A 21330-nucleotide genomic window follows, 5' to 3' on the forward strand; every position below is an offset into this window, starting at 1 on the left:
CCCTATCTGCATTCCACCATGCGCTCTCCTTCCCCTCTGCTTCAGACATGATTACAGTAAGAGGGAACTGGAGAGGTGTTGACCTGTATCGCCCCTTATGCCCTCAGTTGGGAGCAGGAGGGGAGATACCGCACATGTACAAGTCAACGGACACTGCTTGGAGAAACTTTTAGACTCAGGCACATGATGCACACGTGCACTCACATGTAGAATAAAGATAGGCACGTCACAATTGTGCCAGGGCCCTGCGCCTTTTTAATTTTATTTTTTTTTAACTCACCTGGTGACAGTCCGCTCTGGGGGTCTTCGGCGGCATTTTGGTAGCGTGGGGTCCTTTGGTACCATGGAAGACCCGGAGTGGACTCCCTGCCTCTGAAGTGTCACCAAAGCCCCAGACCACCGCGGAGTATTTGAATCGGGCACCGCAGTTAATAAAGCCAGCCCTGATGAGATACAAGTGCTTCACTTATAGCAGATTTCACCATCACTCAAGTTCACATTCAGAAGAACATTCACCCAAGACAAACACTACCTATTTCAGTGTTCTGCTAAAACTGGAAAATCTTTCCTATTTACCAGCAACATAAAAAGAAAATAATACTGGTCAATAGGAAACAGCTCCCCCTGTGTTTTCCTGTCAGAGTATTTTCTCATATTTCTGTGGTCAGTTGTACTAACAGTGTCCTTTTCATCAGTGTTTGTCTCTGAAGAGGCTCATTCATAATATTCTTGTTCGAGTATATACATATGCGCCTTCTTGATACTTAAAAAAAAAAATCTACAACTTCATTCATACACCAACACACACACATCAGAGAGCTGTTAAAAAAACAGGAATTTGCTCACAGCCACCATCTATTTTCAGACAGACTGGGTTTGGGAATTTTACAATATTGAGAAGACTTGGCAGTATGACTGTATTTCCTCACCAGGACATGTGTGCAGCCAGAAGAACATGTGGGGAACGAACAGGCTACCCTTCAGACTAGGGGATAGAGATCTGTGTTTATTCCGTGTTCAGTTGGCGACCGGAAAACAGCTCCAATAAGCCACTAGAATCTCCATGCGAGGTAGGCAATTAGGGGTGGAGTCAGCCATTTCAGTGTACAAACAACAGGCCTGTCTTTCTGCCCCCTGACTGCATTGTACTGCATAATGAGTGAGGGCCTGGCTATACAGACATTTTTACTGTGTTAGAGGATGGGTTTGTTACCAGCTGTATGGGTGGTGTGGGATCAAACTGCGTTTTGTTGATGGTGCAGCACTGTAAAGTTCATGGTTAAAACAGTTTGGTTCTTTCTTTGTATGACCACATCATGGTAGAATAAATTCAAGAGATTATCCTGATAGACTGTGGTCCTAAAAACTGCCATGTAGATGCTGGGGCTGCAGTTAGATTGTGTAGTAATAATAGGTTCAAGGAAGAACAACAAACCAGCCAGCAGCCAGGGTATTATAATTTTTCTACCACGCTTTAGTGTAGATCCTATGGCACCTGAGGAATGCACCACAATCCCTTTAACTGACACACCCTAGGGATAGCCTGTTATGCTGATAAAGTGTCTGTACTGGGTAAGGGGAAGCCACTTAAAAGTTTAGAGATTTTAAACAACAAACTACTGGATTGTATAAAAACTCAAGTCTAAAAGGGACACTGGCCACATTTCCATTTTCTTTAGTCCTTATTCTTCTCTAATCAACCAGTAGCCCACAGTTTAGGGTCAAACACCACTAACTACTTTGGGAAGCATTCAAGCAATGCAATGAACGTTGGCCTGATTAAGCAGCAGCCATTGCCATTTGTGGATAAGCTAAATTAGTCCCCCTGTAGTCTAAGTCTACAGTTTAGGTAGGGCCCTGTAACTTACCTTAGCTCTCCATGTGCTCAGGCCCTCAGGGCCGCTAGGGAAGTACCCCTCAGTGCTGCATCACAGAGGCCTTGCTGAAGCATTTGGGGCCCTTCCGTCCACCTGGATCCTTCACAGAAGAGGTATTTGGTTAGAACAGACAGCTGTGAATAGCATCTAAGGCTGCATTGAAGGTGGATTTATTTGACTCTGATTTTATTTTAATTTTTTCTGGGTGGGGCAGCACCTCCGGTGCTCCAAGGTAGGCCCTCCACAGGCCCGTACTCAATATGCATTAGAGACAGTGGTGAGGAGGAGCCTTGCTGAAGACCCCTCGGTTTTATTCAGAGCCCAGCTACAGTTCTTGTGTACAAAGATTGCACTTTCTGGCCTCGTACAGGGATGTTCTTGCTCTGACATGGTTGTGGTTTGTTTTTGTTCTCAGCCAAGCTCAGAATTCACCAAGTTCTTCATTCAAGAAAATGCGACTCTCCAAACTTTGGCTTCCTCATTTTCCTCCATGATTCTGCAACAAGGAGATGGGGAGGAGTGTGGCTGGAGAGGTGTGAGCTCAACTCCATGTGCTGGAGAAGCAGCTTCTCTTTCTCTGTGACCCTCCTGAGGCTCTTAGACTCCTGTTGGAGTTCTCCTCCCTCCTGCTGACGTTCTGTCACTGGCATGACAAGGTAGCACATCTTGTTTGAACCCAGGAACCTTTGGCTGGGTCCCTCCCCTTTCGAGCTCCAAGATATATAAACTAATGGGACCTGATGACCATGTTTGATTGGCCAACACACTAAAATTGGGCAACCCTTTGGAAAAAAGATGCTAGGGCATAGAGTCTTGCATCTAACTCCTAGCTCTGCTGTAAGCTTTGCTCTGCCACAGGAATATCAGTCACAGTGAAGACAGCAGAGTGCATGCAGCACAACCTGTGAACAGCAACACTTGGTTTTATTCTGGCTTAAAATAAGGCTGGAGATGTGCCCCGAGTCTTAGTATTTACACTAGAACTTTGAACCACCACAAACCTTGGGAGTTTTTGCACCTATGTGCTTGATTCAGGCTTCTCTGCAATAGAGACTCGATAGCTGTCTAGATCAATTTCTTCAGTCTTTGCAGGTTAGTGACCCTTTATTCTAAGTCACAAACATTTTGTGACGCCCCCCTTTCATTTACTGTAAAAGAGTAAAAAAATACATCAATGATAACAATAAGCCTAGATAATGGATTTGTGTGGGTTTTTTGAGATGCTGACAGAAGCTAATTGGCCTTGAATGACAAGGGTGTGTGGGGAGTGGGGGAGCAAGGTCATCTTTGCTTTAGATTGTAATAACATTTTCAATGCCTCAGATGCCCCCGCCCCCAATTTCCTTTTGTGACCAATTGAGAAACACTGGTCTAGATGGCTGCAAAACAGCCTGCAATGCAGCCAGTGCCTTAGTGGAGAATGGGAAGAATGATCTCCCATTTAAAATAATTTATTTTCTCTCTAATAATACACATGCTAGAAACAAATCCAGTCGACAAGGTAGTGTCTGGTGAGTTAAAAACTTTGATTCCCAAGTATTTAGGCTTTGCCTCTGCTTAGATGCCAGAGGACAGAAAGTGCAATACTCCTTTCCTTATCAGAACATTTCTGATTCATCTGTTTAGTATCTTTATTTCCCTTCTCATGAAGTCTCCAGAAAGTAAGTCTGTCAGCAATTCATGACTGCTTCCCTTCTCACCGCCTAGCCCCTGATCACCAGAAATAAATTAGTGCAATTTATGATTCATGCCTTGCCTTGCCAGAACAATATGCAATCTGATTACATCTGGAGACTCTGAAGAAGTGGTGGGCGTTAATGCATTGACTTGTAATTCATGTTCAGTCCAGAGATCCCCCCCAACAAAACCCTTTGGTGAAGTGCTACTACAAGTCCCCAGATGGATTTCCAGAATGAGCTCTCCTCTGAAACCATTGCCACCTTCTTCTAGTCACTGCAGAGAAGAAGTGGATGTTTCCTATGCACTAGCAAGCTCTATTAGGCTATGATTTGTCAGCTCACCAAGAAAGTCACGCCAAACCACGGTTCCCAGCCAATGGGAGCTGCGTGGGTGGTGCTTGAGGTGGGGGCAGTGTGCAGAGCCCCCAGCTGCCCCTACATGCCGGAGCCAGAGGGGGCACATGCTGGCTGCTTCCTAGGAGCCGCGCAGCACGGAGGCTAACAGGGAGCCTGCCAGCACCACTGCGCAGCACTGCCAACCGGACAGTCAACGGTGCTGACCAGAGCTGCCAGGTTGGGAAGTTTCCTAAGAGGCCTGTGGAAATTGTTCCTTTGTGACTGCGGATAGTGCGGATGCTTCAATTAGTACAGTGCTGGGAAAATGAAAAGCAATATAGAGGGTCTATTTAGGTTGTTTGTAGAACTCCTGCAAGAGATCAGTGTGACCACAGAACTGACCCCTTGCAGTGCTAAACGCAAAACTCATTTCTCTGACTTAGAGTCATCTCCATGTCTTCACACAGCCACACACACACACACTCACACTCACACTCACACATACAGACCCTACAAACTAACTGTGCCTATTTCTCTTACAGGCTGGGAAAGGAGAGAGATGCTTATTGTGATATCTGTTTCCCAATACTTGAGAGGTGCACAGATATTGTAGTGATGAGGGCTATAGAAATACCTAGATGTGTAGGAAGCAGGGAGAGCTGCCAGGAGATTGTTTGGGAGACAGACTGGCACATGTTGTGTTGAGAGAGAAGAGAATCAGGCACAGGGGACTAACAGCTTCTTTTAAACAATAATCTGAATGGGATCTGACCCAACTCCTACTGAAATCAATGGAAAGATTAATCAGGAGTTCAGCCAGACCCTCAGTCAAACAAATCCAATTCTCATTTCATTCTGAGCAGTTCCATTTTACAGCAAAAGTACAAACTTTGTTTTCCAAACTCTTAACGCTTCTTGAAAAGTTCTGTGTAATGCTAGCTCCTAGTGGGGTGGACCAGTTGGGCCTCAGTCCTTGACAGCTCAGGCTGGTAGACTTTGGCCCACAGCATAAAGGATGACCACAATGGCTTCTTCTGCAGATGTGATTTTAGGTGCAAAATAAGTTAGGCAGCTGCCTAGGACACCACATCCAAGGGAGGATGCTGTTGGAAAAGCACTGGGACCACTCGGGTGACTCACCAGTCTTAAATCTCCCTTCTCTGGCTGCAGCATTTTGGCCTGTCTGGTGTCCCCACCCCTTCCCCAGAGAGCATCTGTTTTTGCTGAGTCATAGTTTTCCTGATGTGCTCCAGAATCCTGCCCTTGCAACACCATGTTTATAGCACGAGAGTGTCCAACAGCACAGATCATTGGGTGGAGCGTGTGGAAAATAGAATGCCTGGTGCACATGGCTGCAGGGGCAGCAGAGCCTGGCCAAAAGTGCGGGGGCTGGGACCCAGGGCAGGTGGAGGGACCCAGGCTCCCCACAGCTGCGCGCACAGTGGCTCTTACCCCAACCACCCATGGCAAGAACCACGCAGGCAGCTATAAGGAGCCATGGCGCGGACCTTCCACTTGCCTGGCGGAGGACCCATGGGGCAGGGACACAGGCTGGGAGCTGCTCTCAGTGCCCCCTGCACCACGGGCAGGTGGAGGGGCCACAACTGTCAGGGCTCCCCAGCCAGGCTCCGCCAGCTGATGGCCTGGATGGGGAGTGGAGCCAGGAGGGGGAAAGGGGGGCAGATTCCACCATGGCAAAAAGTGGGAGGGCCTTGGCCTCCCATTCCGGCACCACTGCATGGCTGACTAGCACATGGCATGTCCTTCTGGAAAGGGGCATTTCGTATGGATTTGGTTCCATAGCTGGGTGGGAGGGATGGAGGAGGGCAGAGAAATCATCACTTTGACTAGTGTACAAAAGCAGCCGGGACTGGCACACATAGGCTGCACTCCCTGGGTTTTCCTTACAACAGCCATGCATGCACTTCCACGGTAGCAGCAGGAAATGCGTTTCCTAAAAGCAGCTCATCTGCATTTACTTTAAATCACTTCCATCATTCTAATGCCTTCAGAAATCTCACCCTCTAGGACATTAGGAAATGGGTCTTTCTCACTATCAGTGCATCACATGCAGTTCAGGAAAACTAGCTGCCCAGAAAATATTTTGCCCACAAGATGCTAGTAACACCTGGCCTGGTAAACCAGCTTCTCTGCTAGGCTTCTGAAATTAGATACAACTCTAGGAGAAGAGGAATGTGCAGATACGTGGTCAGCAGCATGAGACATAAATGGCACTTTAATAGCACACGACAGTAATGAAACAGAAACAGCCATTTATCCTAATTGGAGGGACAGTGATTATATAGGAAAGTGCTGGACCCATGGACAGCACAGTGCAAATAGCATATATTCCAACTTAATGATTAGGTGAACTCTCCTAACAGACTTTGTCCATGTGCATCTTCAGTGCATTCCCCCAAACAGCAAAAATCAGCCTGTTGGAAGCTGGTATCAGCAAACATTTGAAAATGGAGGGTTAATTCTGGTTGCTGAATATATGTGGCTTGAATAAATAAGAGAGGCCTAAAGACAAGGGATGGATCCCATAGAGAAATCCTCCCTTAGGGTACGTCTACACTGCACGAATTAGCTTAAACCGATATTACAAAACAGATCTAATAAAATCGGTTTAGCGCATCCACAGTGGGATCCTGAAATCGATTGTTTGCGTCCATGGTCCAAAGCTACCATCGATTTCAGGAGCAGTGCACCGTGGGTAGCTATTCCTCAGCTATCCCATAGTTCCCACTTCCGTGTTGAGAGGACAGTGCCTGATGGGGCAGAAAACATTGCCCCGGGTGGTGCTGGGTACAGCCTCACCCCTTCCTTTGTGAAGGCAGCAGACACCCTTTGGCGCTTTTTTCGCGGAGTGCATTGAGCAAACGCCATCGCACAGCAATTTCCCCTTTTTTTTCACGTGGTGGGGGGGAAATAAACTGAGGAGCTGTTCCCTGAACCACGCCAGACACTGTGTTGTTCCTACAGACATTGGGAGCTCAGCCAAGAATGCAAATAATTTCAGAGACTGCTGTGACTGTGGTAGCTGGAGTTCTCAGTTACCCCCTCCTCCCTTCATGAGCGTCCATTGTCCTGGCTTCCCGTTACGCTTGTCACGCAGTGCTGTGTATCCTGGAGTTTTTATTCAAACGCTTTGGCATTTTCGTGTTCTGTACGGAGCTGGATACAACAGATTTGTCTCCCCATACAGCGATCAACCTAGTATCTCCCGTATGGTCTATGCTGGAGCTCTTTTTCGATTTCAGACTGCATCGCCAGCCGTGCTGATCAGAGCTCCACGCTGGGCAAGCAGGAATGTATTCAAAAGTTCGCGGGGCTTTTCCGTTTACCTGCCCGCTGCATCCAAGTTCAGATTGCTGTCAGCAGCGTCAGTGCTGCACTCTGGGATGCCGCCGGAGGCCAATACGTCGATTTCTGCCCACACGAACCCTAATCCAGTTTATCACTATCGAATTTGCGCTACTCTCTCGTTTGGGAGGAGTTCCGAAATCGATTTAAGGAGCCGTTTAACTCGATATTAATGACGACGTCGTGTGAACGGATACAGCATTAAATCGGTATATCGGCCATTAAACCGATTTAAAGTCGCAGTGTAGACCTGGCCTCAGAAAGGACTGAAAACACCTGAGGTGCATCTGGAATACAAGAAGGGAAACATCCAATCTGGCAGTTACCTCTGATTGTTATAGGAAACTGAAGAACTTGCAGGCTTCCTCCCTGTGAAGATAGGTGAATTGAAGTCATGACTGGCTTGGAATAAAGCCTTTGCTGATACTTATCACCTCTGTGTAAGCTTGAAAGCTTGTCCCTCTCACCAACAGAAGTGGGTCTGATAAAAGATATTACCTCACCCACCTTGTCTCTCTAACATCCTGGGACCTATAGGGCTACAACAACTTCATACTTTTCACCTCTGATAGTCACCTCTCTCATTCTGGTAAATCTCATGCTGGAATTTCTTTGTCTTATCTCTAAATGGTTCCCACTGATATGCTTGATAGGCTTCTGACAAGGCTCTGTACTGTCTTTTGGCGGACGAGACTCCTTCCCAATATTCTCCCAAACCACCAGACTGGAGTTTTGCAGAAGGAATGCAGGCAGCTCCTCATGTTACGTGAGTGCCTCATATCATTCTGCACAGCAGCAGCTTCTGAGGCCAGTGAAGAAATATCTGTGCCAGACTTTGAATGCAGCCCCATTCAGGAGAGTGGTTGTGACACAAGGTCGTGAGGGTTTGGAAGGGATGTAAAACAGGGAACAAATAAAAGGGATCCAGAGGAGCCCATAATGGACTCCAGCAACACACTGGAATAGGAGATTTCCAATGCTGGAGGGAGGCAAGCATAGAACCTTGGCCTCAGCTGTCACATGAATAAATTACCTGTTTGTACAAACATGCAACAGGCTTTTAATTTTCTGTTAATTGACCGGATCCTTGAGCCCTACGGAAAAAGAATAAAAACTTTGCCACCTATTAAAAAAATACAATAGGAAAGACAGTGAATTAACAAAACATCCTCTGCCAGCAAAGGAAGCCATCAAAATTTGCTCCTGAGCAACGTGTGACATTAGAATCAGAAAACATTTACACTGAAGTCACATTAGTCAGAGCATTAAGATATTAGCAGAATTGGCTGCATGGAAGCCGTGCTAACACAGTGCTGGTTTTATGTGCTGAAGATTCTGGATAAATACACAAGTACTGACCAAACAAGTACAGTGCTGGCAGCTTGGCTAAAAAAACCCATCAGAGATGCTGTAAAACACCAAGCACAGTGTGGTCCCACATAAAAACCGAAACAACCCCCCAACAACCTGGGATAAAAAGACATTCATGGCCTCTGAATATTTAGCAAGATTAGACATAAAAGCCTCTTAGGCTTATTCTGAATTGTACTTTCCTAATGTCAAAGGGTTCCCTTGCCTCAGAGAGATGTTTATACCCTCATGTGGGAAGCCAGAGGCTTTCAGATAAGATAGTGTCTTTGGAAGAGCAGATCTTTAAAGGCTCAGGAAGATAGCAATTATCAGTCAACTCTCTGTTCAGGATGGAGGGATTCCTGTTTGAGTTGGCTGCAGTCTCATGCCTCAAGTCTCTGCCCAGGCCATTAAAATAGAACATCACCCTGCAGCTGAAAAAGGGCAAAGAGCGGAACATGTAAATAGCAATTTAAAAAAAATCTTGTTAATTAAAAGATACTCTGTGCTCTCCTCCCTGTAGGTGAGTTCTGCAGCCTGAACAGTCAAACCTGCCACATGAAATACAGTGAGAGTTAAAGGCAACTTTTCCAGAATTACTTTCTGACTGGGGATGACAACATGGTCACTGCTGCTATCTCTGCTTTTATTTTTGTATTAAAGGCAGTGTTTCCTAATGGAGAGAGCTGGGACTCAGGCAACCAGAGTTCTATTCCCAGATCTGCCACTGATCAACTGAGTGACCTAGGGAAGCTACTGTGCCACTCTTGTCTCAGTGTCTTCATCTGTAAGATGGGGATAATATTACTGACCTCTTTGTAAAGTGCTTTGAGAACTACTAAGGAAAAATACTACACTAAGAGCTAGATATTATAATGTATTGTCCTCTTTGTCAGTAACCGCTCCACCTAGGATGATGGACTAGACATGGGGCAGGCAAACTTTTTGGCTGGAGGGCCTGTAAGGAGAAGCTGTGCTGCCCCAAACAGTCAGGCATGGGCCAGCTAATACCCCCTCTCTGACTTCTTTCCCCCTGCTTCTCACCCCCTGACAGCCCCCCCCGGGACTCCTGCCCCATCCATCTTCCCCTGCTTCCTGTCCCCTGACAGCCCCCCACTGCCCCATCCAACCTCTCCTCTCATTTCTGACTGCCACCTGCCGCCTCATCCAATCACTCCCTCCTTCCTGACTGCTCCCCCAGGACCCCACCCCCATGTTCCCCACCCTCTGACTGCCCCCAACCCCTATCCCCCCCACCCCCTGACCACACTAAACTCCCCTGCCCTCTATCCAATCCCCCCTGCTCCCTGCCCCCTTACCGTGCTGCCTGCAGCACCAGTGGCTGGCGGCGCTAGAGCCGTGCTGCCCAGAGCACCTGGACAGGCAGCCACACCACCATGCAGCATAGAGCACTGGGTCAGGCCAGGCTCTGCAGCTGTGCTGCCCCAGGAGCTTGCAGCCCCACTACCCAGAGCATTGTGCTGGCAGAGGGAGCGAGCTGAAGCTGCAGGGGAGGGACCGGGGGCGAGCCTCCCGGGACAGGAGCCGGGCAGGAAGGTCTCACGGCCGGATTTGGCCTGCAGGCCGTAGTTTGCTCACCTCTGGACTACATGGAGAGGGAAAATAGCCAAGGGAATTGAACGTGGGTTTGGGAGCCAAGAATCACAGTTTCAGGGTTAACTGCACCTTTGAACTCCCCTCTGCCTTGGTCTTCCTTGAGGGCACCCACATAAGGTTTCAGGCTCCCAGCTGTCACCTCTCTTAGCTGGAGACCTGCATCCCCATCCCTCCAGACCATGGTTTTAGGCTTGCAGTTCCTTTGTATCTCACTGTGATTGCTCCAGCAGGCTGACCAGTGTCCAACACATGCGGTTAACTCCTTCTCCAGGCTACATCAGTTACCAACCAGCCTTCACAAAGCATGAAACATTTATTCTAAGGGCAAGTGTTACAAAGAAAACAATAAAGGAACTTAGATACATGCTAAAAGCTTAGCAGAGGTCACCCCCTTGACTCCAAACAGGGCTCTGGGCAGTGTCAGTCTTTCAATCCTCTCAACTGGGTTTGCTCTCCAGGTTACCAATTCATGGCAGGTTTCAGATCAAGAACCAGAACCACTTTGGGACAGTCCAAATGTTTAACACAGTTTGGGACTTAGATCTTTGGCCTTCTGTGACAGGTAATCACCAGCCAATGGCCCTCTCTTCCGGGCAAAGCTTTAAAAGGCCGAGTTCTTGCCTAACAGATGTGAAGGAATTTGCATTAATCAGCCCCTAGTGATTCCAGATTCTGCAGGAAACCCCACCATACACACCACCTATATTGATACAAAGGGCTATGAATATTCCACAGCTCATACTGTTGGCCCAGCCAATATAATGGCTTTTCATGCTTTCAATGAAAATACCACATGGTTCCCAAAGATACTTCATGGGGCTGCAATATCTGTCACTTCAAGAACTTCAGAGCTCCTTTCCTGACTGCCACTGACTCGGTGTATGATCTCAGGAAAGCCACTTAGGTACAGGGTTTTTTTTTAAAGGTATTTAGGTGCCTAAAGATGCAAAAGTGGGATTTTGATATCAATGGGAATTAGGCACTCAAAGGCTTCTGAAAATCTCACCAGGTGCCTAGCTACATCTTTAGGTATCTCAATGCCTTTCAAAATCTGGCCCTTGACGCCCAAGTTTGAAAGGAGCTGAGCACCCCCAGCTCCTATTTACTTCACTGGGTGTCCCAGGCCCTTAATGTCCCTGGGCCACACTTTTCTACTCTGTTAAATGCTTATAAATCAGCCCCTATTGCTGTTTCATATAGGGTGACCAGACGTCCCACTTTTAAAGGGACAGTCCCGTATTTAAGCCCTCTTGCAGGCATTCCGACTTCTTCTTAAAAACGAGAAAATTGTCCCGTATTTTCTGTCTCACTCCTCATGGGTACTGATGGGTCCTGCTGCTGGCTGGATTCCTGCTCACCAGCTGCCTGCCCACCAGCAGTGAGTGGGCGGGGGGTCCAGTCGCCAGCGATGGGGGGGGGTGTAAGGCTGGTGGAGGGGCAAAGATGCAGCGCGTGGGGCCAAGATGCAGCGCGTGGGGCCTGCTGCTCCCCCTGCTGGTCCATCAGCACAGCCCCCACTGTGTGCTGGCTCTTAGCCAGCAGGGCCCACCTTCCGTCTTGTTTCTGGACGGTGCTGGCTGTGCGCTGCGGTGGCTGGTGGGTGCAGGCAGCGGCCAGTTACGTGTTGCCTTAGCTGTCCACACAGTGGCCCTTTACGTACTCCCCCTCTCACTGTCCCCTCCCTGCTTTGCCCCTTCATCCTCCCCACCCGCAGCTCCACTGCTCCTCCATATCCCCCCCAGCAGGGCATATCTCACTCCCAGCCCATGGTTGGAGCACTCAGCTCACCGACAGCCTGGTTGGCAGGCTGGCTTCTTCCTTCCCTCCAACCTCTCGCTGGGACAACGCCCCAGGAAAGCCCCTGAGATGCTGACCAGGAGGAGCTCAGTGCTGCACCTGTCAAAGCCCCGCACAGCTCTCCACCTCTCAGCTAAGCTCTGGAGTGGGAGCAATTTCCAGCCTGTTCTTGCCCCAACCCTGCAGGCTCCACAGCAGCCCCCCCCCCCCCCAGGCAGGGGCTTAGCACTCTTTTCACTGTCCCTCCCCTGCCCCACCCTGGGTCCTGTCCCCATGTAGTGTAGGGCTGCTCTGTCCCCTAGGTACCCTCCCCTGCTGAGCCACCTCTCTGGACCAGTTCATTGGGCCTTGGTGCATAATGCATCCTGAGGGCTTAACCTCTTCCTCTCTGTGCTGTAGTCGGAGGTGGCTGGCTTATGTCGGTGACGGGCAGCGGCCTGCAGGTGTTAGCTGCCTTTCAGTACTGTGTGGGTGGGAAGGAACAAGCTGCTTCCAGCCACACTGGTGGGGGAGGGAGAAGCAATAAACTTTGCAAAGACATGGGCCAGATGATTTCTTCCCTCCCCATTCTCCCTTGTGGCTGGAAGCAGCTCCCGTCTCTTCCCTCCCACGAAGTGCCAAAAGGCTGCTGCTGGCCACATTCTGGTGTGAACCCTGGCAGAAATCGGGGGGGATGTGTGTGACCCTATGTGACCTCCCCCCCACCCACGTGTTGCCTTGGGAAGATGCGGCACCAGGTACCAGGAGAGGCAGGTCCATCCCCGGGGCCCAGCCCAGCATGGAGGGCAGAGAGCACCAGACAGGGAGGGAGGGTCAGGTCGGTTGGTCACCCCTGTCATAAACAGATAGCTAAGGGTTAATGTCTCTTTCACCAGCAAAGGGGTAACAAACAACACCTGACCAGAGGACCAATCAGGAAACAAGATATTTTCAAATCTCAAGGGAGGGAAGTTTTTGGGTGTGGGTCCTTTGTTCTGGGTCAGTTGCTCTCTAGGCTCTGAGGGTGATCACACATCTCTACAGGCTCTCTAATCTTCTGTTTCCAAGTTGTAAGTACAGATAGAAAAACAATATAGGTTTTTACATTGTTTTTGTATTTCCACGTGTGTAGTTTGCTGGAAATGTTTAAATTGTATTTTTTTCTGAATAAGGCTGTTTATTCATTTTTTTATAAGCAAATAACCCTGTAATATTGTCACCTTGATTACAGAGACCATTTTTATGTCTTTTCTTTCTTTTTATTAAAAGCTTTCTTTTTAAGACCTGATTACTTTTTTTTCCCTCTGGTTAAGGCTGAGGAACGAAGGAAGGGGGAAATCTCTTTGTGTTAGATTTACGGAGAGTGGATCTGTACTGCCTCTGGGGAAGAGGGAGGGGAAGCCTAGGAGTGGCCCTAGTGAAGGGAAGAGTTTACTTTCCCTGTGTTAAGATCCAGGGGGTCTGGGTCTTGGGGGTCCCCAGGGAAGGTTTTGGGGAGACCAGAGTTCATCAAACACTCAGAATTTGATTGGTGGCAGCCTCTCACATCTAAGCTGGTAATTAAGTTTAGAGGAATTCTTGCAGGTACCCAGATTTTGGACGCTAAGGTTCAGATTTGGGACTTCTACCTTATAACAACCCCCACCACATGAGATTGGTGTATGGAAGCGTGTGTGTCACCTCTTCCCATGCGGGGAGGTAGGGGTATGTGTGACCCCTCCCCGTGTGAACCCTAAAGCCTTAAAGATAAGAAGGTAAATAAAAAGAATTCAGCTACACAGTATTTCTTTTTAACAGGGGCTCAGTCAACTTGATGTTAATTTGAATGTTTGTACTGCATAGTTCTGACTGATTGCTGTTGAATTCACTTGAATACAAGTAATTTTACCAGGTGTTCTGTATTCAGCATAGGAAAATATGGTCACCCTACTCTCACATGGCTTTGATCAACACAAAGCGCTTTGAGATGATCTGGTGATGGGTGCTCTCCGAATGCAAAATAATGTGATTCCATCTTTGAGTGAAAAAGAACAGGAGTAATTGTGGCACCTTAGAGACTAACAAATATATTTGAGTATAAGCTTTTGTTTGAGAGGAATCTGTAACATCACAGACAGAAAAGCTGTTCTCAGAACATAGGAGATGGGGGATTCAGGGGGGAAGAGTTTAAAGGTGAAATTTTTCTCATTCCGAGTGCCATATTCTGCCTTTGATTACACGCTCATGACTTCCACTGACTTCAACAGCAACTGCACCCAACTAACATAGAACAAAACTGTCCTCAACAGCTAATTACGAATGCAACTAACCACAGGTAAAATGGACTCCAAGGGGGGTTATGTGCACATATCTAGAGGCAGAATTAGGCTCTAGGAGAGTTCTCAGCATCTTTCCTCTCTATTCAGACAGCATTAGAATGGTCTGGAAAGGGCCAGACCCCAGCACACAGGCTCCTATCTTCAGTGCTTAGGCAAACCCTGACACCCAGGATGCTCTTTGAACTAGGTGACCTCGTGTCTGCCAATTTTTAAAAATAGAACAATTTTGAATAAGGAGCTCAGAGAAAGTGTGAGCAGCTACCGTCTATGGTAAATGAAAGGGCCACGTACTGCAGCATACTGAGTAACAAAGAGATTGGGGAATTGATGCAGAGAAATCCCTAATACTCCCAGGCACACACCTCAGCTGTGGTTAAGGCGGCCAACAGGATGTTGGGTTGAGTTTGGGCACAAACAGAAGCTAAATAAAGAGTATTTCATATTGTAAAAGACATTGGCTACCCGCCTCCTGAGCCCAGCTTCCTCTGGAACCAGAGCCCTGAAGGATAAAGATGGGGGGCGTGGTCTGGTTTAAATTTGTTCCTCTCCCTTCCTTCATGACCCCTGCCCCATCTGCCCTAGGAAGGGAAGAGATTTGTGTGTGTTTGTTTGGGATGCCTTTGGAATGCTGGGTACATCAGCTGAGCAGAGGCAGGTTTAACATGTATGGCTGAAATAGCACAGCAATTTAGGCCTATGCAGTACTTTACAAACATGGATTAATTCCTTGCAGTTGGGTATTGTCAATCGTATTGCACAGCTGTAGAAGCTGAGGCACACAGTATAAGTGACTGGCCTTAAATCACACAGTAAGTCAGTGCCTGAGCCGGGATTGGAACTTTAAGGGTACGTCTACACAGCGAGTGGCAGTGAATCTCAGAGCCCAGGTCAACAGACACAGACTTGCCGGGTTTAGGCTACTGTGCTAAAAATGGCTTGGGCTGGAGCTCAGGCTCTGAAGCCCATGAAGTGAGCCTGAGCTCCAGCCTAAACCACAACTTCTACATGGCTGTTTTTAGCAGGTAGCCTGAGCCCCGCAATCCCAAGTCTGTTGACTCAGGCTCTGGGACTCACTGCAACGGGCTGCTGCGTGCTGTGGAGGTGTATCCTTAGTTTCCTGTACAAACCACTAGACACTACTCTCTGGACATCCAAATAAAAAGCATCTTATAAGTGAGTAAATGAATATCCTGATTTGCCTGGGACAGTCACAGGGTTTGTTGGCCAAGTTCTGAGCAAACTCACTGAAGGCACAAACATCTCTACTGGGAAGGCAGGTTCCTTTCCACTGTATGGTCCTGTTGGCAGGCCTCAATTCAGATCCTACAGGCCTTGCCTCCCTAAGGAGAGGAGGGATTTGTTTAGCCAAGGAAGGTCAGTGAGTTATCCTGATATGTTTATAAATCCATCTATTTTCCAAGTGTTCATTGCCAAAGCAAAATGTCCTTAACTAAAGAGCTCTTTGTGTGAAAGGTAGAAATGAGCAAAACTGCAGAACTAGATGCCATTTGGGTTAGACTAATTCACGAGTGGAATAGAAGGATGCTGCAGACCAGGACTGAGGTGTATTGTAAAGAAAGCTGGTAAATCACCCCATGTACAACTTCCATGAGAGAAAATTGCACCTCAAGTAACCCCATGGAAACTGCAGATTGATCTCGGCTTCCCTACTGAGCATTCATTTGACTGGCAGGCTGTAGAGTGCCAGCAATCTTAAAAAAAAGAGAGAGAGCACCCTTCTTTCATGAAGAGGAAAGAAGGAAACAAGGTTAAGGGACTGTAGAGATGTTGCAGGTATCTCCAAATACAGTGAAGCTCATTGACTGGTATTTGGGTAGGGTGGACCTTTTGGGTGAAATCCTGGCTCCACTGAAGTCAATGGGTGTTATGCCATTGACTTCAGCAGAGCCAGCAGTTTACCCATGGTTTCTGTTTATGCCCCTGTGATGAAAAGTCATTCATAGAATTACCACTGCCTGCAGAAGGCGAGGCTAACAAATATGGACCCATTAAGTTAGCTGGATGTGAGTCAATGCATGATTTGATCCCCTTTACTTTGAAGTGATGGAGATAAACCAGATACTTTTCGACACTGTCACAAAGAGACAACCTAATTTCAGTGCATGTCACACTGCGGTGAAGGCTATGCAGACAATTTGCCAGATGGATGCCTGACATTCTTCCCAAATTGGAGTGAAGAAACAGACTGTAGTTTATGTGAAGAGAAGCCAAAGATAAGCAGAGGCCAGAGATAGGAGAACCTCAAAAGAATCATGGGGTTCTATAAAACTAATTGAAATTACTTGAGTATTTTTCAATTAAAAAATGGCATTTTTCAAAAGTAGACATTTTAACTTTCCCCCCATTTTTTCCTGAGTTGTCTTTTAATTTTTTTTAATGAATCCTCAAATTACAGCATTTTCAGTGTTCATTTCTTGGGTTTTCCTCCATGTTTTTCCTCTCCTCCTGCTCCCTTTAAAGTGGCAAAATGGGGAGGTGAGAAAAAAAAAGAAACAATGAGAAAGAATGGTGGTTAGGGTGGAGGTGGGGGAAAAGCGGAAAGGAAGAGAAAGAGTAACTTGAAAATCCAACACCCGCCCCATGAAAAACTGGATGTTTTCCATATGAATTTTGGCAAAATGTTTTGAACAAACAAAATTATCATTCTGTAGAATGAAAAGGTTTTAAAAGTTTTTATGAGCATTCTTGACCTTTTTTGTACTATAATTAGTTTGATTTGTCATTTTACAACCAGTAAAAAATGCTCCAGAGGGTTTACAAAACACTTGTGACATTTCAAGAGTTTTCAAGCCAAAACTAAATGCAAAAAAACTTGCCTCTGAGTCTACAGATTCAAATATGATTCTTAGTCTCAGTTGTAATGAAAAGTGGGTGACTTTGCATGGTAATGTGCCTGTTCTGTTTTTTCAGTTGATCTTTTTAAGATGAACATTGACAAGCCTTGTATAGTCCTCGTCACAAAATCCTGTACTGAGCAGAACTTCGTACTAGCTTGGCATTTGCAAGTATAACTCTCGGGCTGAGAACTCTGGCAAGGTGCCAATAGAGAATAATTTCTAGAAATGGGCTTTTTTCCAATGAAAATGTGATAAAATTAAAACATTTTTACTTTAATTGAAAGCTTTCGTCAGATTCTTGGAATTTGCTTAAAATCCCAAACCTGGAAATTTGGGAGTTTTCAGCAACTGCAGTGCAGTGCAGGACTTTGATTCTACCAATTGCCCCTAGGTTGGAGGGAAGAGAAGGTGGGATGGGGAGAGCTGGGAAGTAGTACTTATTTTAGTCTTCGTTGCGGCTACTGTCTGAAAAGAACATCACAGTAAGGTCCTAAAGGTTCCATAAGGATTCTGGTTTATTCCATGATTTGCTTTCTTAGACAAGATGTTTCCTTGGTAGTATTTAGAACAAATTCCTAAACCACAATGGTTTGGGGACGGTTTTGACTTCCTACCTCATTTGAACTGGAATTGTTTGATATATATTATGGGTGAACACCACTTTTATTTATTTGGGGGGGGGGGAGCAACACATAATTTCCTCAAGCTGTGTCAATATTTTGCAGTTTTAAAGCCCTAATTTCTCATAACACTAATTATTGTTACATGCACATAAAACATTAAGGGATTATTCCAAATCCTCATTAACTTACCAGCCAAAGGAACAGGAAACTGCAGCAGGAAAAGCCTGTAATTTACCACTGTGCATTCCCCGTAACATCAGTCACACAGCATCGGGACACTGTCTGGCTTGTTCTCCGTTTCTCTTCAGCTCAGATATCCTTTGTGCAGAGCCAGCTCAGAGAACACAAAGATGGATTAGACATTTGTCTGAATAAGAATAGCATCTGATGTTACGTTAGCTAGGCAAAAATTAAAAAGGCATATCAGCTGTCATGCTTCAAAGGGATAAGCTGATCACCAGCTGGGGTCAGGAAAAAACACGCCTCCCCACCCCCCCGGGAACAGGATAAAACAATGACAATAGGTGCAGGATGAAGTTTTAAACCTTCCTTTGAAACTAGAGGCATTGGGAAGCAGGATCCTTGATCAGACATTTCATTTTTCTGGAAAATTCCTATGATGCTACCAAAAGTCTGGGCAAGATACAACTTGTCATGTTGGGCCAGATAAGGGTAATATACAAGGATTTTGTCCCCTCCCTTCCCAATGTCCCTTTTCTGGCAGGTTTTATAAGACGAAGCATGTGGATCTGTTTTCTGCAATTTGCACGTGCAAATGAGAGCTGCACGATTCTGTTAAGATAGTAAAAACACTGCTTAACATTTTATCTGCCTTGCTCACGTTTTCCTCCAGGACCAAAATGATAGCTGCGAACATTTTCTGAACAGGCTGTTTAAATTATTTATGACAATTGTCCCTACTTGCAAGAGCCAGCTCCTTTCTTACGCCTGGTTTTCTAACTCAGTTCTGAAGCATTGCTGTGTCCATATACAACCCTATTCACAGTGCCAGTAACGACATGCTGAGTTGAATTCTGCTGTCAGAACTCATGCAACTCGACTTCAGGGAGAGGCATGTGTAGGAGAGAGCAAAACCTGACCCCTTGCTCTTACGTCCCTTCTAGAACTTATTCTGTGTTGTTTCAGCTTCTCTCTTCAGAGTGGCTGAGCTTTGAAATGACACTGCAAGGATCTACGCTTGCTCGCTTTCCCAGTCAATGTTGCAGGCCCCACTTGGGATCTCAAAATCAAGCCAGAGTCTTTCTGCATTTCACGTCATTTCTACTAAGAAAAATCCTTAAACTGATATTGGGAGCCAGCAGCAGGATGGCAGCACAGGGGCCTGATGTGCTCCTAGCAGCCTGAGCCACAGAGAATGCAGGCAGCCACACTCTGTACCAGATGGAGGATGTGCATCATCTTCAGGTATGACATGGTACAGCAATCCAGGCTGGAAGTGACCCATGCCTGGCTCACTGGGGCCAGGGCCTCCCCCAGGGGAAGGGATGAAGTTCCCTGACAAGTGGGAAGTGGAAGAAAAAAGAGTTATCGACCTTTTGTAACTGTTGTTCTGAGAGATGTGTTCCTCATGTCCATTCCATTCTTGGTCTGTGCACGTGGGCGTGCACACACCTAGAATGGAATCGACATGAGCAAGCACTCAAAGAAGAAACCATTTCTGGAAACAGATACAAACGTGAACTTTAGTCAGTAAAATGAGCCAGTGTGACTCAGAGACCCATAGGGAGCAGACTCATTGAATAAGAACAGGATGGTTTTAACAGTGTCACTTTTATGACAATAACAAACCTTTAAAAGCAGATGTTGCTGTCTCAGCTATACTGCTGGAGCTAGCTGTGTTTCAGTGAAAAACGGATCCCCTGAGAACCACACTCACTCTCTCCTCCTTGTTACAAGAAGGGTCTGTTCAGAGCACACAGATGAATTATTAAAAACCCGAACCAGATCCTACAGGATGTACATAATTTTCAGTTGCACAGCTGCGAGCACAGCAACCTTCCTGTCCAGCTCTGCTCTGGAGGAGTGAGGAGCAGTCATTCGCACTGCCTTAGCCTCTAGATTTTCATGCTGGCAAACTCTGAATTGAAGCTCTAGCTTTTAACTTGGAGAAAAGATGCAAAAATGAAGGCTCTGACCAATACAATTGCAGGACACAAAGGAAATAAGACCAATAGTACTGGCTGAGTTCGTGCTGATGCCACAATCCTTACCCAGTCCTGAGCAGCTTTTCCTGTTAAGAGCCACACAAACAAACAAACAACAGCAAATTAGTCAGTTGAATTAAGGCTTTCCAGGCCTGTGTGTAGCAGCTGGAAGAGCTCTGAGCCCAGAAGATGAGCTGGCTTTAAAGCAGCAGCAGCAACAGCAGGAAAGACAGGAGCCAGACTCAGAGCCAGGGGCCTGATCAAAATGCTGATGGATGCATCTTGAAATATGCTACCAGCTTGTCCTGGGAAATGAGGATTGTTATTAAAGAACCTTACAGAAGAAGAATGCTAGAGTCTGAGGCCAGGTCTACACTACTGACTCACACGCGTATAACTACATTGCTCAGGGGTGTGAAAAATTCTCCCTGATGTAGCTACCACCTCTTGGGGAGCTGGATTAAGTACGCTGACGGGAGAAGCACAGTAGCATCTTCACTAATGCGCTAGTGCACCGTAGCTCTGTATGTGAAGACAAGCCCTGGTAGGACAGAATGGGAGTCTCTGTGACCCTCTGGTGCCAATAAAGTCTGCACAGAGACTGTATCTTAAATAATTGAGCTCACCTACTACATTGAATCCCATTGAAAAGCTGTTTTAGAGCTCCTCTTCTCGCACATACACACTGATTGCATAGAGAGGAAGGAGGGTCTTGTGCTTAAGGCACTGGGCTGGGATTCGGGAGATCTGGATTCAGTCATGGCGCTGCTCCATGGCCAATGGATGGATGACCATGGCCAAGTCACTGAATTTCTCAGTGCCCCATCTGTAAAATGGGGCTAATACAACTTCTGCTCTGCCTCCTCTGCTAGGGCAGGGGTTACATCTATACAAACACAGAGCAAGAGCTTAGCACAATGGGGCCCCAGTCTCAGCCGGAGCCCCAGTTATTGTAATACAAACCATAGTTTATTATAGGGTATAATTAGATAGTAATCCCAGGACCTGAGAGCAGTTCATTGCAATATGAATGAGGTACTGAACTGAATGCTCAGAGCACCCGAAGCTCAATCCTATCATGACAATTTCCTCATGCTTGCTAGGAGGGGACGCTGCTGGGATGAAGGGAGCATGGCCCTGCCTTCTTTCCGACCCCAGGCCCCTTATGGTAGTTGCACCTGTGGCTCAGAAGAGCAGATGCTTTCCCATCCTCGGAGGCCATCAGCTTCTCTCTCTGTGCTGGGCGCTACATACATATTGCTCCTGCAGCACTCCCAAGTGTGCTAGTTCAGAGAGAAAGGGAGACAAGGTGAGCTGTCCATGTGCTAGTCCCGCTCTTCCATCTTAGTATGGGAGGTTAGGACT

At 46.8% G+C, this 21330-nt stretch overlaps 1 long non-coding RNA gene across 1 annotated transcript; it reads right to left on the reverse strand.

Annotated features, from left to right (window-relative positions):
- Window positions 1-367: 367 nt before the first annotated feature.
- LOC116829246 (uncharacterized) lies at window positions 368-18319 on the reverse strand. The gene is made up of 3 exons (XR_004374696.2): window positions 17990-18319; window positions 1869-1977; window positions 368-443 (listed from the first exon to the last, which is right to left on the reverse strand). It is a non-coding gene; the product is annotated as an uncharacterized LOC116829246 (long non-coding RNA).
- Window positions 18320-21330: the final 3011 nt, after the last annotated feature.

This window comes from Chelonoidis abingdonii, chromosome 3, assembly GCF_003597395.2.
Source record: "Chelonoidis abingdonii isolate Lonesome George chromosome 3, CheloAbing_2.0, whole genome shotgun sequence".
NCBI lineage: Eukaryota > Metazoa > Chordata > Testudines > Testudinidae > Chelonoidis > Chelonoidis abingdonii.